The sequence below is a fragment of the Palaemon carinicauda genome, chromosome 20 (genome assembly GCF_036898095.1).
Source record: "Palaemon carinicauda isolate YSFRI2023 chromosome 20, ASM3689809v2, whole genome shotgun sequence".
Lineage (NCBI taxonomy): Eukaryota > Metazoa > Arthropoda > Malacostraca > Decapoda > Palaemonidae > Palaemon > Palaemon carinicauda.
The window spans coordinates 124101722-124119120 of record NC_090744.1 but is presented as its reverse complement, the minus strand read 5'-3'; the positions used below and the strand labels follow the sequence as shown (position 1 = coordinate 124119120).

Below are 17399 nucleotides of genomic sequence, written 5' to 3'. Positions count from 1 at the left end.
TGCTGGTTACTAAAGGCCAAAGACCCCAAGGTACACTCTATCTACGAGGCTCTGCTCAGAAAGTCGGAGAGAACATTCCTCTGCCCGGAATGAGCGAGCCGATAGTGGTATTGAGAGGATCTCAAATCATCTCAGTATCTCTACTGCAAGATGCGAAGGTATGAAAATGCGTCCCTTGCTGGTTGGAACACGCCAGTACCATGAAGTCGTCGCGCACGGAGCGACTCAGCAGGAGCTGTAGGATATGTAGAGGGGCCAGACTACGGCCCCTAAGCCTGCCTGAATAATGGAGAGGTATCCTTCAGGTCCTGACCATAGGCCTGAACCGGAACATGCACCCCCCCTTTCCTTTGACGAGTCCAAGAACAGCATAAAAAAAGGGGAAAGGAAGAGAATATCCACTTCCATCAAGAGGTTCCATAGGTCAACACCCATTGCAGGTCTAATCGTTCCGCTGGTCCCATAGGGGCCAGAAAGTCCGGTTAATTGTTGATTTGAAACCACCGGAACTTGGGTCACCCCACAGGGAACTTATCCTGAGGCGACCGTTCGGAACTTTAGACGGGTCAATGAGGAAAAGAGACCTAGGAAACGTTCCAAGGTAGGGCTGAAAGCTCTGCTTGACTGAGAACAGGTACTGCGATTCTCCTCAGCCTTGCCACAGTCAACTGAAGGGAAGGCTCGGAGGAGGCGGCAACAGCATCTGGCGTCCCCAGGCGGTCACCCATCCAAGTACCGACCAGACCCGACGTTGCTTAACCTCGCTGGACGGACGGGAAGCGGGGTTTCCAACGTGGTAAGGCCGTTGACTCAATATCATGGCTAGATACTCCAGATGTTGAGGCAGAAGTAGAGAAGGCTCCTAGCAAATTACCATGATCCCTCACTCATGGTAAGGATCCGGAAGCTTGTCCCGGCGTTGAAGAAGGTCGAACCCGAGCCTACCGGAGTTGACCAGACCTCCAAAAGGCGCAGGAGGCGGAAGCCTGCTCCTGAGCGGCCATGAGGAAAGCAGGGAGAGTTCTCTGGGGAAAAACCTGCGATGCCACGGCGGGACCACCACACCGCATCTTAAGCAGGAACACCTGTAGTCTAGGCTGAATTCCAAGAGCTTCCTGGAAGATGGATGGAATGGAAACTGAAAGTACCCGTCCTTCCGATCCAGGGCCTAAGGAGTCCTGTCGCCTCGTTACCAGTCTGATCGATTCTGCTGTTCCACGCTGGACGAAGTTTGTTCGACAAACTTGATCAGAGCTGAGAGGTCGACTACGGAATTCCCGTCTCAGATGCTTTCCTACGAGAAAGGATCGACTGAAGAAGCCGGGAGGTGAAGCCGTCGACGATCCTATGGAGGACCTTCTGCTAAGGCATGGATCATTCTGCCCAAAGGGGCAAAACTCTTGCCGACCCCATGGCATAGAGGTTCAGTGACACTGAATTCGCTGACAGAGACGGCAGGCGCGATATCCTTGGCTGATCACGGAGATCGTGCAGGAATCGGTCTCGGGAAGCTGTTATCCGGATGAGTAACCTTAGGCATTCTCCCAGCGTGAGACCTGCAAGGGGGGGGGGTTGCCAATCCTAGAGTTCGTGAACTCTGCCGCTCCGTCTAGGATTATGCCCCCCCGGGAGAGCCTCCCGTACTACCTGTTCCTGACAGGAGGGGACTGCTATTGGACACCTTGTCTTAGTTGTCGTAGCGGGTCCGATAACTTAGGCCGACGAGGCTGAAAGAAAGAGGCGCTGGAGGCCTGCAGGGACTGGAAGAAAGCACCTTGGAGGAGTGAAAACGGAAGTCGACTTCCTCCTTACAACCGCTGTCTATGTCTTTGTCCTTGGGCACAAACAAGCTCTTCCCAAGGATGGAAGGGTGTCTGAGGTTGTCGACATCTACGGATGAGACACCCGAGAGGAAGCCCTCGGTCATTGGGTCCAGATGGTTCAACATCGAGCTTGCCCGCAAGTTCGTAACTTGGCGACGAAACACCAAGGTGCTTGAGCCCGAGAGGAGGAAAGTACCCATGACCTTCCTGTAGCTTCCTTGAACAAAACCTCGGGACGCAATCGAGGAGGGAAAGGACCTGGTAAGCCCCTTTCATGAGATGGAGAAGGGGAAGGGGTAAACCAGCCACCCCTTGGCCGATGGAGAAATCTCGAACAGAAAGCTCCCTGGCAAACCCTTCCAGGGAATGACGGGTAAGGGCTAGCCCAGGTTCTGGAAAGAAGAATGTTGCTCAGACCTCCCTGAAGATTCTTCCTGCTCTTGCATGTGCCATGCTCTGCGTTTACGGGGTGAGGCCGTGTTCTTGAAATACGCTCCAGAAGACTCGCCAGGCTGGCCATGCTGCGAAACCCCAATGGGAATCGCGGTCGCAATCGCCCTAGCGCTCGCGCGATGGTAAATCAATAGTTTGCGCGTGGCCGAACGTGGAAGCGCCCATGCGCGGGCATGCAGGAATGCAAACGAAAGTGCGCGGAGGAGCGCAGAAGGAGGGCGAGCGTGGTAGGAAGGGCGAGAGCTGGTGGTCGGCGAGCGATGACCCGTAAGCGAGCAATGGATACTGCAGGAATCAAGCCGACGTTCGCGCGATGGAACACCGTCGGTTCGCGCGACGGAACACCGTCGGTCCGCGCGACGGAACACCGTCGGTCCGCGTGACGGAACACCGTCGGTCCGCGCGACGGAACACCGTCGGACCGCGCGACGGAACACCGTCGGACCGCGCGACGGAACACCGTCGGTCCACGCGACGGAACACCGTCCGTCCGCGCGATGGAATACCGTTGGTTCGCGCGCGGTCGAACATTGGAGAGCATGTGCACGGTCGCGCATGATCGTAGGCGCGCGGGCACGTGGGCGTGCGGTCGCGCGGGCACGTGGGCACGCGGGTGAGCGCAGGCGGTCGGGAGACTGATGACGCGTAGGCGAGCGATGGAGCGTTGACGAGCGATGGCGCGTTCTGGCGAGCGATAGCCCGTAGGCGAGTGAAGGCGCGTTGGCGAGTGAAGGCGCGTTGGCAAGCGATGGCGCATTGGCAAGCGATGGCGCATTGGCAAGCGATGGCGAGTCGGCAAGCGACGGCGCGTTGCGAGCGGTGGTGCGTTAACAAAACGCTAGCGCGCAGGCGAAGAATCGCGCGGGCGCGTAGGCGATCGCTAACGCGAGAGAGACTAGTGATGGTTAGCGCGCATCGCGCTAACAGAAGGCGCGCAGGTGCATCAGGAAGGTGAGCGCTGAAGCAAGCTGTTAATCAGGCGATCCTAGACGGTCAGAAAAAACCGTTAGCGCCCATTGGTGCGTGGCAGAAAAGGGCGCGCAGATGTGCGCTGGTGATTGAAAAAAGCTGGCGCACAGAAGGACAGAAGTAAAGGTGAGCGCTGGCGAGCAGGAGGAAGATCTACGGCAAGACTCAGCTACCGGAGATCGTGGTTCACAGCAGGCGAGCGCTAGATCGCTACCGATGGTGTCCAGGGGAACTGACACGCGTGGAAGATCGATGGCGATCGTTGACACGTAGGAGATCGCTGACGAGCAGGCGAACGTTGACGCGTCTGTGGTCGCTGGCGAGCTGGTGATCGCTGGCGAGCAGAAGGCAACGCGTGGAAGCCTGTGCGTAGAAGAAGAGTCCTTGTCCAAGACCTGAACCGAATTTCTAGATCGCGAGGGCGAACGTGGGCGCACAGGGCCCGTAGAAGGAACCAACAGGAACAGCAGAGATGATCATCAGGAGAGTGCTGACGAACAGGAGAGCGCTAGCGATCAGGAAAGCGCCTGTGCGCTAACACTGAGCAGGAGAGCGCCTGTGCGCTAACACTGAGCAGGAGAGAACACAGCAGAAGGGCGCGCAGGGGAACCCTGACGCGCAAGGGAAGAACCCCCGTGGGAGGCAACCCTTTGCCCCGAAGGGATCGTTGTCCGTCGGGAGACTAATGTCTGTCGGAAGACCGTTGTCTCGGAAGACGAGGTCAGACTGCTGTCCATCTGCACCAGGGGCGGAAGATCAAGAAGAAGGAGTTGTAGGCTGCATACGGAGATTCAAAAAGGCGCCTCTTAGCACCCTTATAGGGAGATGGGAGGCCCTTACGACGTAGCGGACGGGGAGCCTTATGGCGAAGGTGGCCAACAGCAACAACAGCAGAAGGGTCCTCCGAAGAGGAGTCTCTATGAGTGTACTCTCTTGCGAACGAAAGAGAAACACTTCGTAGAAGAGATGGGTCAGCCAGTGACCTAAAAGGAGCAATCCTCCGAAGAAGGGCTCCTGCAGTTGCCCAGCCCCTTGAGCATAAGTGCAGGTGCGACCGCTCAGCACCAAGAGCATAGTCGCACGAAAAAAAGGCAAGAGAAGAACCCCCCCAAAAGGGAAAAAACTCAAGCCTGGACAGGAAAAACTTCCCTCGGAAGGAAAGTTACCCACCCAAGGAGGCGAGCCTCCTGAGTGTTCTAAAATGAACTGGAAAGCTGTCAATCGTCACGGGAGTACTTCCAGGAGAAGGAGACACGCCCCTGACGAAGATCTATAGGGGAGGCAGCAACAGCCGAATCCCCAGGCCTCAACAAGACAGCTCACTCCGTTGTCACATTACAGAAATGAACTAGATTGGTAACTGTAAAAAATAAAACAAAAATCATTAGTTAACATTCATTCCCCCGGGAAGGCTCCGAAGAGGAATCCCGAGGGAAAGGAACACACCGTGGTAATACACCGTGGTAAAGCCTCAGGAGGTAATATGGTTACCTCGTTATTTGACATTTTATCAGATGGTATACTTTTTTTAGAGCTATTGGCAGTACTAGGTTGGTTTGATTTTAATGCCTTAGCATATGTATTTGATTTATTTAACAGTCTTTTGGCATGGGTCACACTTATATGTTCTAAGTTCGATTTGTTGAGGGCAGCTTCCTCCAACTTATATAGCTCGCAGCTCCTATCTGTGGATTTATGATTCAAGAAGCAATTTAAACACATGGCTCCAAGTGCACACTCTCCTTGGAGCAAATACCACACATCTTCTCATTTTTGCAAACTTTAGACGGGTGCCCAAATTTAAAATAATTGAAGCATTGCAGTGGCTTCTGCTTGAAGGGTCTTACTTTAATCCTTTCGTTCTCAATAATAATATGAAAAGGTACATCAGCATCCTGGAACATAAGGATTATCATTGATGTACCTTAGACTTTGTGAACTTTCCCTACATTTAATGGACACATGGCCAGTATCTCCTCCTCTGTAAATTCATAAAGATCTCTGTTAAAAACTACGCCCCTTCCGTAGCTAAAATTTAGGTGAGGTTTGACATCTAACTTAATGTCATCATTACTTATTTCCATATTGGACAATAATACAGACTGTGTACTGGATTTGGCATGGATAAGGAAACTATTTTTTCAAAAACGAGATATATCGCCTGGTGCAATAGTTCCTACTTTTTTCTGAATCAATTTGCATATTTTAAAATAATTCCCTGTAACCCCCTTTGATTCAGCTATAAGCCACATCGGTGGTTTTGGATTTCTCTGGGAGGGCATAACTAAATCTGCGTCTTTATCCAACCAATCGGCAGGCCTATACACATCCAAATCTTTTGGTACCTTATCGCAGGGAGCACCCGCGACATTCAAGTTACTTATTGCACTAAATGCTTCGTCATAACTACTGTAAGATATCCATGAATCCCATGTTTCAGCTTCAAGTTTCATTTTTTTTTCTTTTATGCATCCATAGCATTCAAATGCTTTACATAGATCATCATAATTTGTCTCTATTGAAATTTGGGTAACATGAAAGATTCGAAGTTTCCTAGTGTTACCCAAATTACTCGATTTTGAAATATCAGTAGAATGGTCCTTTCCCGTTCCGAGGTCATCAACATAACTTTCCCTTATCACATTATCAGAGGTTGTCAACAGTGCCGGGGGGGGGGGGGGGGGGGGGAGTCAGCAAATCAAGGGGATGGGGAGTCAGTATTTGAAGGGTCCAGAGTTAAGGGTGGGATTTTTTGTTTTTTGTTGGTTTTGTTGGTTTACCTGCTTGAGAATTTTAAGAAAGTATCATACGTTGGAAAGGAAATTTGCATCCTCCACTATCGGCACAATGAGAGTATACTTCCCAGAGGGTCCACTCCATACCCTACCCGAAGGATAGCATCAAAACAGATATAGAGGCACAGGTGTAAGCTAAACCCGCCTGTTAGGACTGAGACTAAGGATATATGGAATAATCCTCCCCATATCTGTATTGATGGGCTTCCGGCCAAAAGCCAAGAGTCCCACCTCAAGGATTGGATTCCCCTGGATTCCGATGACCCAACCCTTGAGAGTAGTTCCGCCAAAAAGGTCCAAACCATCTTCTGGGATGGCTGAGATCATCCAATACTCTCATATATAGCTTTGAATGCAAATACCTCCCAACCGTGATCCCTTCTCCCATTCATCTAAGCAGGCAGTAAAAACGAATGTGTTAATATCCACGCCATTTGAATAAAATAAAAATAAATAGATAAATAAATAAATGAACAAATAAAATATATATGTATATATGCATACATCTACATATATATATATATATATATATATATATATATATATATATATATATATATATATATATAACAAGAGAAATAATACTCAGAGTTAGGACAGCAAGACAAAAGAAAGTTAATAAAATTAGGAGAAGGTCGAAGAAAGTTGATAAAATTAGGAGAAGGTCGAAGAAAATTGAGCAGAAGGAATAGAGGAAAGGGAGAGTAATTTAGATTCGAACTTGGGGAGTAATTTCCCCAAGTTCGAGAGCCCTCTTGCCCGTCATCAAGTTTCAGCACGGGAATGAAATGCTGTGCTGAAGCTCAATGACTTCATCAAGGCATTCTCTCATTAAGAGGGAGATTGAGGATGAAATGTCACCACCCTAAGTAGGAGGGATTCGTTACTCGGCTTACTCCAGTACTCTGTGACTGTGTCAAAGTCCTCTGAGTTAAATAAGGAAGGACCTTCCACTGGTGAGTTGCGTAGCTTGAGCACCTCTCTCTTTGGCACCTGCCTCTGGAATCGTGAAATGACTGAGTCTCATCTTTTCGGAATCCAGTTCGCCCACTGGTTGGCTACGTTGTGAGCGAGAAACTCAACAGCTCTTGACCCTGAAAGCAAAATGTGTTCATTGCCTTCTTCTGGTGTGGATCATGCAAGTTCTCAGTGGTGATCAGGTACCCCATGGAGCGAGAATAGAAATCGATCCATGAATCAGCTTGTAAGGAGGCTTTGCAACCAGTTCCATGAACGTAGCTTCAGCAGTCAAGAAAGTCACATATTGTGCCATTAACTTGTCTAAGGAGATATTGTGTGTCAGTGTCAGGACCGCTGGGGCCAGTGACAGTTGTGAGTTGTTTTCATCAAAGATCCTGCGACCTGGGATATGACCTACTTCCTGGCTCCCTCCACTATCCTAGACAAGTTTACCTCGATCCTGATCTTCCCAATTGTGGGCCCTGGCAGAAAATGTCATCGGTCGTATCCTTCTCTTCGAGGGTGGAGTAAGATGGTTCACCCAGTCCATTGATGTTCCTTATGCAAGCCAAGACTTGCATGAAGAAATGATCCAACTCTCTCTGATCAGCAGCAGAGGTCATAGGGCTAGCAGATAAAGCCAGCATACCGTCAGTGTGTTCAAATTCCTCATTCTTAGACTCGTCCAACTCCAACCACAGGAGCCTGAATTGTGCCGGGTTTGTTAATGGGTGACCTAAAAGGGGCATGATACCTGGATGGCAGGTTCTGCATTGTAGGCAACGATGGGTCTGGAACCAAACCAAGAGCGCCCTTCCGTTGGATTGGGGCATCAAGAGCCTTTGAAGCCCAGTTTTTTTGGAAGAGTTTTGTATCCTTCATCTCCCGAAATTTAGCTGCGAAGGAGGGCAGGAGAGAGGAAGTCTCCTTTCAAGGCTCTGCTGCTGAGTGTGAAGCTTGTTGGGGGCTATGGGGTCTGGCTTAGGCTCTGGGGGTGGAATAGATGGTTCAGTTCGAATGAACTTCCTGGGGACAACCAATAGTTGTCAGTAAATGAGACCTCCATTGAAGATCTCGAACCCCTGCTCATTCTTGGGTGCAAAGTATCCCCTGGAGGAGACATATACTGCCTCAATGGCTTAAGTGGGATGATACCCAATTATGCCCGAATGGGTTTAGGCTGGTCATGAGAAGCTGTAGAGTGTAAGTACCTCTGGTACCCAGATGAGTGATGGAACAGCAAAGGAGAAACCACAGGAGGAGGAGGAGGTGCATACCTGGAGGCAGTACTCCTACTGCTAATATCCATGGGTATATTGGTATTTCCTTGAGATCTAGACACCGTGAGAGGGATAGTGATTGGTTGAGAAGAGGTCGCTGGTTGTGGCACTGGAACAGCGTCAACAACAACCTGTGTCACTGCCTGAGCAAGCTGCAGGAACCATATAACATCCTTCATGAAAAAAATAAAACTGCAGGATCTCACAACAGATAGTGGTCATGTTTACTCTGAACACAAGTAACTCACTCACATGGTGAATGTACCGAGGTAGCGAGTGTTGGGAAAGAAGCGACCAGATCTTTATCATCAGTACGAGCTTGCCTGGCCAACCTGCCTGTATGTGGTAGGCAAGTGCACTGTGACAAGTATGACTCCACCACCTTGAAAAGGGACTAGCTAGAGAACTCGTCAGAGAACCTGCAGGATGTTCACAAGTAGCCGTGTGTTTGCCTGTAAGGCACATGTGTTCAGATGGAGAGGAGCAAGGCAAAGGTTGCTTGTTCTTGACCGCCAGCTGTCATTTCTTACAAATGCTAGAACTTTCAGGCACTTGCCCCTGAAGGGTAGGTTCACAAGGCGGGACCCCAAAGGGAGTCACACTCGCGAGATGCATAAAGACTTGTGGTACCTGAGAATCACTGTGGGAAGGGACTGTGGCTATAAGGTATAGACAGCCATGATCACCAGAGAGCTAGAGCGAGACATCAACGAGTCGAATACTTGATTCCGAAGCACCCAAGGAGGAGACCACTTTAGTGAGAAAGCCCTCTACCATTGGTGAGAAGGTAGATTAGTCTTGGATGGGTTTTCCTGCTTAGTGAGCCCAGTGTGCTGAACAAGCTCAGCATGCTTAGCAACTCCGGCCGGCTGAGCAATCTCTGCATGCACACTCACACTAGGCGATTGCAGGCATGGCTGAGACTCTGTAGAGAACCTGCCACCAACTCCTCAGGTGGGTAAGGAGTTGGAGAGGATATCTCAGCAAGGGGCACAAAACCTACTGTAGGGAACACCACTCTAGAGGTTCGGTGGGTGGAAGGTCGAGGCCAAACCATGAGGAGGCTGTGAGCTCCTGCTGTGCCCTAAGCTTAAGCACCTCTCAAAGCTGTTCCTCACAGGGGGTACCCAAAAGCCCCAAGGAAGGCAAAAGGTGATACAGAGCGTCAAGCTTTGGTAGGAGAAGTGATGGGGCCTTCCACACCAGAGGGTTGTCGGGGGTCAATCAGTCATCACTCTTACTCGACCACCCTCCAGAGGAGGTCGAATGGGCAGAGATAGCGAGGAGGAAACGAGACCGCCTCACCAGAGAAAGAAGTCTCGATTTATTCAACTTCGAAGGTTTTGAATCCCTTTAAGACTTCTTTCGCCACCTATCATTACACTCCCACTGGGAAGATGACCACTCACAACACTTTAGGCCTGAGTGCAAGAGTGTTATCTACATGCTGGACAAAAGCTGTGACGATCAGTCTCCCTTTCCAGTATAAACGTGCTGCAAGAGCGGCCAGGTATACCAGGACAAATCTGCATATTAACAGTTGTGAAAAAATAAAGCATAAAAAAGATAAAAAAAGGGGCGTTTACAGACAGAGAAAAGTGGGTTTACAAGTAAAAAAAAAAAAAAAATTACACAATGTACTGGGTGAGTCTACTCCCTGCTACTCCCCCACTTATAACTAGCGGAGGGTTGCTAACATCTCGTTTTCAAAAGTTTATGGCTAGATTCCAGCTATGCTGGAGATAATATCCAAAGTATAGGACGAAAAGTTTTCATGTGTGTAGAAACAAATTTGTATATCAAGAATGACCCAATGGTATAGAGACATGAAACTAATAATGTATTGTGATGACAAAACATATGACTATCTCACCAAAAATTCATTTGGGAACAATCTCACTTTCAAGAGAATTTCTGCTATATTGGACGTTTTCAGATAGTGTATGTTCAACAACATAGTGTACACTGTACATAAGCGACTTTCCATAAAGAAAACTTAAAGAATTAGATTTTAAACTTATCTTTAAAGAGATGTCAACGAATCTCACAGCCTCCATCCCTGTGTCATGTCTGATATAGATATTAATTTCATATTGTGCCACCAACGTTCCTTTAGCTTCCATCACTTCCCAAGGTTATTACGGGAATAAGGATGCCCATTTGAAATGTTTTGTTTACTGGCTTCGTCTTCTGTATTTCAAATGTGCGGGTAAATACATGCATCTGAAAGAAAAGTAAAATATTTTAACTTCAAATATTCTTCACCTTCAAATCATAACTTGACTTTTGATAATTAATTCGATACATTGAGTCACTTTTTTACGATTATCCTCTAGAGTAAGTGGCATAGTCGACTTGTAACTTATGAGATCAATATAACTGACATTTTTTTTTTAACTTAAGATCTGACTATGCCATGATGTTCTTCAATATCATCTGAAGCAAGAACAGCGATAACAACCAGAGTTCGTGAACAACACAGAGTTCAGCTTGGATAATCATCTGAAACTACAGCCATGTATAATATGAGATTTGGGCTTTCGTATCAACCTTATTCTTTAAACAGTGGTTTTATGAGTACTCTTCTTGATAAGGTTAACAGTCTAGTCACTGTATTGGTAATATTGCATTTTAGATATCCAGGAGTGAATAAGATTAAAATCCAACAATTGCATACGTTAATAGATAATTAGGCATACTTATATTTTCTCTGGCAAAGTCTCGATTGCAAGTATAAGCGAAAGAGGACATTATAATCTTTTTAAATACTTTAGCTACCTGAAAAGATACTAATGTACTCACATTTTCAGTACTTAGATTCAAAGCCAGTGAGTTATAATTTTCTGAAGGATTGCAGTAAGCTAGTTATAGATAACTTGGCCCTCTTAGCTACTCTCAGACCTTGCCTAGTCCTTGCTGTTAATGTGTTGTCAACTAATCGTTTCATGGCATAGCCCAAAATGGGAGATAGTAGATAAAGGGTACATATCTTTTAATTTCTATTTGGAAAGCTATTTTTTCCATTGATATCTAACGACAAGTGAGTACTGTATCAGTATGATTTACTGATAGTGGTCATATCATTTAAGAGTTTGCTAGGGTCACAGAGGCCATGCAACTCCGAAATGAAACTAGGGGAAATACCCCCAGATATAGAAGAAATAAAAGTTGTTATATGTTGGACAGAAGATTGCAAGAAAGGTATTTGGAACGAAAGGAAGGTAGAAGGATGAAATAAGGATGTATATAGGGACCACTGGTAAACTGAAAACCCTTAATTCTTACTTTTAATATACTGCATGAGGGGAACTGTTGGTAGTGTCCCTCGAAGGACAGATAATGAATGATAGAGAAAACATTACAGTAAAAAGGAAATAACAACGCAACATTGAAGCAGAGATGTCGCATAATCCATTCTTTTTATGAATGAAAAGGGAGACACCGAAATTTAGAGTAAGTAATTCAATCTCACTAACATTCCTTTGTATCATGATACTACTATCTTTTTTCAAGGTACCAGGTGGAGAATTGGCAATATTGTATAACACTTTTTATGTAGAAACAAATATTGTATTTACGTGGTAATAACAGGCCGTTATAATTTTACATCATTTAAGAGTTTGATATACTGAGACCAGCTTCTTTGAATTAAACAGTTTTGAAACAAGTTTGTAATTTGAATTTAAGCCTTAGATAATTGGCAGCTTTTAAAATTCCAGCTATCAAAGGTTTTCTGGCTAATTAGTGTGACGACTGAATAGCTCTATATATTTTTTTCTTTACTTCTGACAGTTTTTGAAAGCATAATAAATAATTGAACAAAAATAGAACAAAAGGAATCACAACACATCTCTTCTATAACAAGTTCTGAGGAAAACATATCTTATACACAATTCCATGTTTCCCATCCTACAAACATTTGACTTGCTAACTACCACTGTATTATATAGCCCCAATCACTTGAAAAATGCTCAATTCATATATCAATGAAACCATCTTTACCGTAATAGAACTATAACACAATACTGTATACCAAAATATTTTATTTCAAACAGTTAATATGCTGACTCGGACATAGAGTCACCAACAGTTAATATGTTGACTCGGACAGACACCAACAGTTAAATTTTTCAGTTATCTAACCTAATTTTTCAGGGTTCTTTTAATTCTCTGCAAAACATGAAAATATGAAGAAAATATGACAGCAATCTCAATATGCTTTGACAAAAGCATATAACTATCTAGGCGAAAATCATTCAATAAGTTTAACAACGTTTGCAAAAATAATTAATTGTGGAATTAGAATCCTTATGAAAACCTATCAAGTTAGGCCAAGGGGACTGGAGAAAAGACCCCAACACCGAAGTTAAGATGATTTTTCTTTTCCTCATTTAGGATAGGTTAGAATGCTTTCCTGTATTTCACTAGATTTCAGTCCCTCATTGAAGTTATAAACAAGTGTGGAGAGTGGGAGGTTACATAAGAAATTTGTATAAATGTAATTTCTAGCTAAAAAAAAAAAATTACTATATTAAAGATTCTTACATCATTACAAGGTCAACAGCGAGTTCACCTTTGAAATATATAATCATAAATGTTTAAGTACCCACGACCTCTGCTTGGACTTTTGAGAATTTAGATTATTATATTTTTGTCTTGGAGAATGTTTATATTTAATGTTTCAAATATGACAAATTTGGGAGTAATTAGTATTTCTCCTAATTATAAAAACTTGAGCTCATTTCTATGGATATATTGTTCCGGCGTAGCTGTAAACTAGCCATAAGCTTTTTACACAAGGCTTAAAATACCGCCACTAGTTAGCAAGGATGGGAGGGGCAGACCCTCCACCCCACTCACACTCACCCAATGTATTACATCTCTTTTGAATGCACACCGGACTTACCAAAGACAAGTGATGGAGTTTCATTCTTAGGTGGGTGGAAGTTTGAGACCCAACTGACTAGGAATTTGACCTGGGTTACAACTGTGAGCTGGTGCGAGAGTGAGAGGAGTACCCTTTCACTTTATGAACTCTCGATCTGAAAAGATAGACAGCTGACGGCCTGGGCAAATCATGGTAAATGAATGGAAACTAATTGCTGTGACCTGCTCAAGTAAGAATATTGGAGTGAAAGTACTCTTCTTATCTAACCTGAACATTGACAGACTCTTCCTCGCAAGGAGGAGAGGGACAAAACAAAATATATCACATATTTCATGCAACCTAAGGGAAATAGTTGTTACCTGCTGCTGCAGTCTGAGGTAGACCAGCTTATAGAGTCTGCTGAATGCTGCGCTCCCAAGAGAGGGAGAAGATGAAGGATGAAAAGGCCAGTCTTTCTATTCATTAATCCATGTCTAACACTGGGTTATATTTGCCCTTAGCTGACTGCTGCTTGTCCTGCAAGGGAAATGAGGTAACACCACCTCTTGTGCTACAGCCACAGTACCTCACAAATAGGCGTTCAATGCATGGGCAAGCTCAGGTTATTTGTAATAGATCACGGCTCAATGTTCTCGTATGAGACAGTAATCACTGAACTGGACACTTGAAATTCGGAAAGGCCAAAAACTAGGATCCGCTTCATCAAAATTCTGAGTTCTGGCAACAAACTCAGGGATGAATTTAAGCATTACCTGGACCCCTTCCTCTTAGCTGGGATATGTCATAGAATAGAACATACCCTCGCTGCCTCTCATAGCGGAGGAAAAGAGAGAAGGAAAATTGGTCTTACGACTCAAGTCATGATCGTTGGACTAATAAGTGGTATGAAAGGCATTATTTTCAGAGAATGTAGTACAGGAACTAGACTACAAGGAGGTGGTCTGGCTTCTAACAAGGGAACAGTAAGCTCGAAGCTCTGTATGAGGAGAGAGAATTCCGTCGAGGAATAATTAATAACGAGGGTCAAGACCGAGCGTTAGCCTTTCACAGCCAAAACTGAGCAGGGTCTTTCCTCCCGTAGGTGCAGAAATAACTCTGGTATCATGGGGATAAGGGCACTGAGAGGCGTGTAGCCTCTTTCTATGACATCACCCCAAGAGGATAGCTCACTTTGCCTGATAGATGGCAAAAGACGACCTACGGAGCTACCCAGACATACATTTTGCTACTGCCAGTGAAAAGCCTCTCTGCGAGAAAAGATATTGGATAACCTTCCGGTGTGAGGTCGTAGAAAAGCGAATGCCTTGTGGTGTATCTCTGTATGAGGTTTGCTATTGTTGGGGAAGGGAGGAAGCTTTTTCGGTACCTCTGTGGGCAGGAGTAGAAGGTCTGGTCCTGTAAAGAGTGGGGTTCCCCTGCTGTATGGGACTGGAAAAGCAGCCATGAAAGTAAGTAAGTAAGTATTCTGCTAGCTGTCACAGCAAAGCTATCAGGGTCATTGACAGGTCTTGCAATGCCCTTACCTTGTTGATGAGTCTCCTCATCAGATAGAATGGGGATATTGGAAGGCCTCTTGCATAGGTTCCTAAGGAGTACCCTGTAAGCTTCTGGTTGAGAGACGTCCTGAACAAATCTATCATCGGCAACCGAACCTTGGTCAGGACTTTGATGGCTAACTGAGGAAGCAAAGATCTGAACCTCCCTGCTACAATTATCCACAAGGAAGCCTCTCTTGCCAACAATGACTCAGGCTGAAAAGGGTGATCATGTTGTCTTACGTCCGACTTAGTATATCTATGACTAGTTGGCAAAATTGCAATGAAAAGAATACTTTCTCGTTTGTTTGGGTATTTGGCAACCATCATGTTATCGGTCATGAACCTATGAAGTGTCCAGAAAAGAGTTGTTGAACATGTTTAAGAGCCAGTAGATCTGCTCTTAATTTCTTTTGATACATCCTTTAAGAGCATCAATTCCAAGGAAGGAGAGAAAAGTACTACTCCCCTAAGGAGGTTGGTGATCTCTACTCACAAACTCTGATCTCTTTAACTATGATCCTATCAGAGCTTGAAAGTCTGGAGAAATCCTGTGATGAGACCAAAAGATTTTCAGTTGCCACTAGAGAGAACTAATGCATAGATGGCCTTTGGGGACCAGACATTCCAGTGACGTCAGATGCTCTAACATGCGCAGCCACACATGTTCCTATAATAAGCAAGCAGTTCTTGTGCTTAATCTCATATAAGACATAACACTGATAACAGAGGCGTAAAATCCTTCATCTCGTACCAACACATTGTCCTGGGGGCATTTGGGTTTTGATACAGCAGTGTGCTTTCTACAAAATATTATAAAGGAATTGGTTAATGTCTCGTGAGATTTGATTCAATCAGTCATCCTTTACTTTGGTGAATATGTCTTTCTTCTTTTCTAGGTGGCGGGTGTGACATCTGAAGGCTCAGCAACAGGTGAGGAAGACAATACCAGAAAAAATAAGGTGACAGGGGAAGTCGAGTGCGTACGAATTGGTTCCCTCTGTTGGTCATCCAGAATAGTGGAAACGGATAGTACCTACTGTCACCACCACCTATGATTTTACTTTGTACCAGAAGGAAAAGGAAGTGCTGAAACTTCTTCCCATAAGACAGGTAGCCCTCATGTATTGTGGAATCTCAAAGGGACCCTTGCACAGAGTGAGAGGGGAAGCACCAATTTAAAATGTCCCTTGAGCCAAAAGGCTAGCAGGTGAAGGTCTGGCAAGAGAGGGCCAGGTTCAAGCAAAAGGACCAGGCAACAATGAGCAGGGAAGGTGAAGTAGACAAAAACATACAGTAGGTAAATTTACAATATCCCTTTGCAGAGGAGAGATTGCCGAGGTTGAGGGACAACTTAGTGTAAGGACTCCGAAGAATCTCGAGGTTTCATAAAGGGAGACCTCACAGAGAGAGCAGCAGTGTTGGGAAAGCCAGGATCTACAGGATCCTCCCGCAGGAGAGGCTCTACGGCAACAACTGCAGAGGGGACCTGTTCTGGAGAAAAGTTGAAGGGGTGAAGAGCTCCACACAATGTTTCTCTGAAAGAGAACCAACGATATCCAGGTTAGGCCACAACAACCGCAGGGCATGAGAGAGAACCAAGGATAACCAGGTTAGGCCACAACAACTGCTGGGCATGTGATCTCTGAAGAGAACGAGAAAAGGATGGAAAAAAACCAGGGAAGGAGGCGTTGTTGAACCACTGGGATGAACGACAGGGTCTGCCAGACCATGGCTCTACCCAGGCATAAAATGACAAACGCTCTTACCTGAATGACCTCCAAAGGAGGACGCTGGAGAAGAGTCTGAGGGGAGGAATCCAAGGGATTAAATAGCAGTTTGGGATTTCTTAGGTTTCAAGGAAGACCCCAGTGGCAAAGATTCTCCTTTGGCCTTTTTCTTCCTCCTACCAAACATTACCCATTAGAAAGATGGCCACTCCCTACAATCATCCCATGACGAGGCTTTGGTACAAATGTGACCTCGGTATGACCAGCACAGCCTATGAGGATCTACCACTCTACTACTCTTAAAGGTTCCACAGGTCTTTGGCTGCATTCCATGTCATGTCTGCATAATGTAACCTCACAAGCACACCCACACAAGGTGGATGAAAAAGAAATGTTTTTCAAATTTTCAAAGTAAATTTTAAGTAAAAACTGCCAAGTTTTCAGAAGAGGAGGAACAAGTTCACTTTCTGACGGCTGAAATCCAGTTGAGGTGACAGCGAGTTACAGGCCGCCACCTCGCTTCTGACAGGGTAATTACCTACTGGTTGTTTATGCCTCATTAAAAGTTTTAACTGCTGTATTCCAGCCTTTGCTATTATCCTTCTATTGTAAAGAATGATGTTTTGTATTCATGTAGGATCAAACGGAGATGCTATTTAGCATAACCCTACCCACATAACCTGTCCTAGGATTCCAGGTCTCTTTACTTACCAAGTACTTTCAACTACCTGGAATAGCTCTCCCAACTGTCTCACTTACAAAACCATAATTAAAACATTGGCCCATGTAACAAATTTAGATTATTCCTTACCTAAGTCTAGGAGGTCGAAGATTAAAATCTTCCTGTAGCTACGGTTAGGTGATTCAGCGAAGGTATAATGTAGTTGTTTCCCGCAGGAAGCTGTGGAGCTGTTTTTGCCTCTTGTGCTGTCGAAAGAATAAATTTGTATAACTAAAATATTCAAA

The 17399-nt window shown here is 45.5% G+C and overlaps 1 long non-coding RNA gene and 1 pseudogene across 2 annotated transcripts in view; both read right to left on the bottom strand.

Moving 5' to 3' along the window:
- LOC137614436 (uncharacterized) overlaps positions 1-17399 on the bottom strand; it is a 28954-nt gene that overhangs the window by 9629 nt on the left and 1926 nt on the right. The window contains exons 2-3 of one of the 2 annotated variants that reach the window (XR_011039087.1): positions 17245-17360; positions 10154-10503 (exon numbers count right to left, since the gene is read on the bottom strand). This is a non-coding gene — a long non-coding RNA (uncharacterized lncRNA). The remainder of the gene's footprint in view (positions 1-10153; positions 10504-17244; positions 17361-17399) is intronic. The other variant, XR_011039088.1, reaches the window with a different exon arrangement.
- Positions 692-810, bottom strand: LOC137614535 (5S ribosomal RNA; annotated as a pseudogene).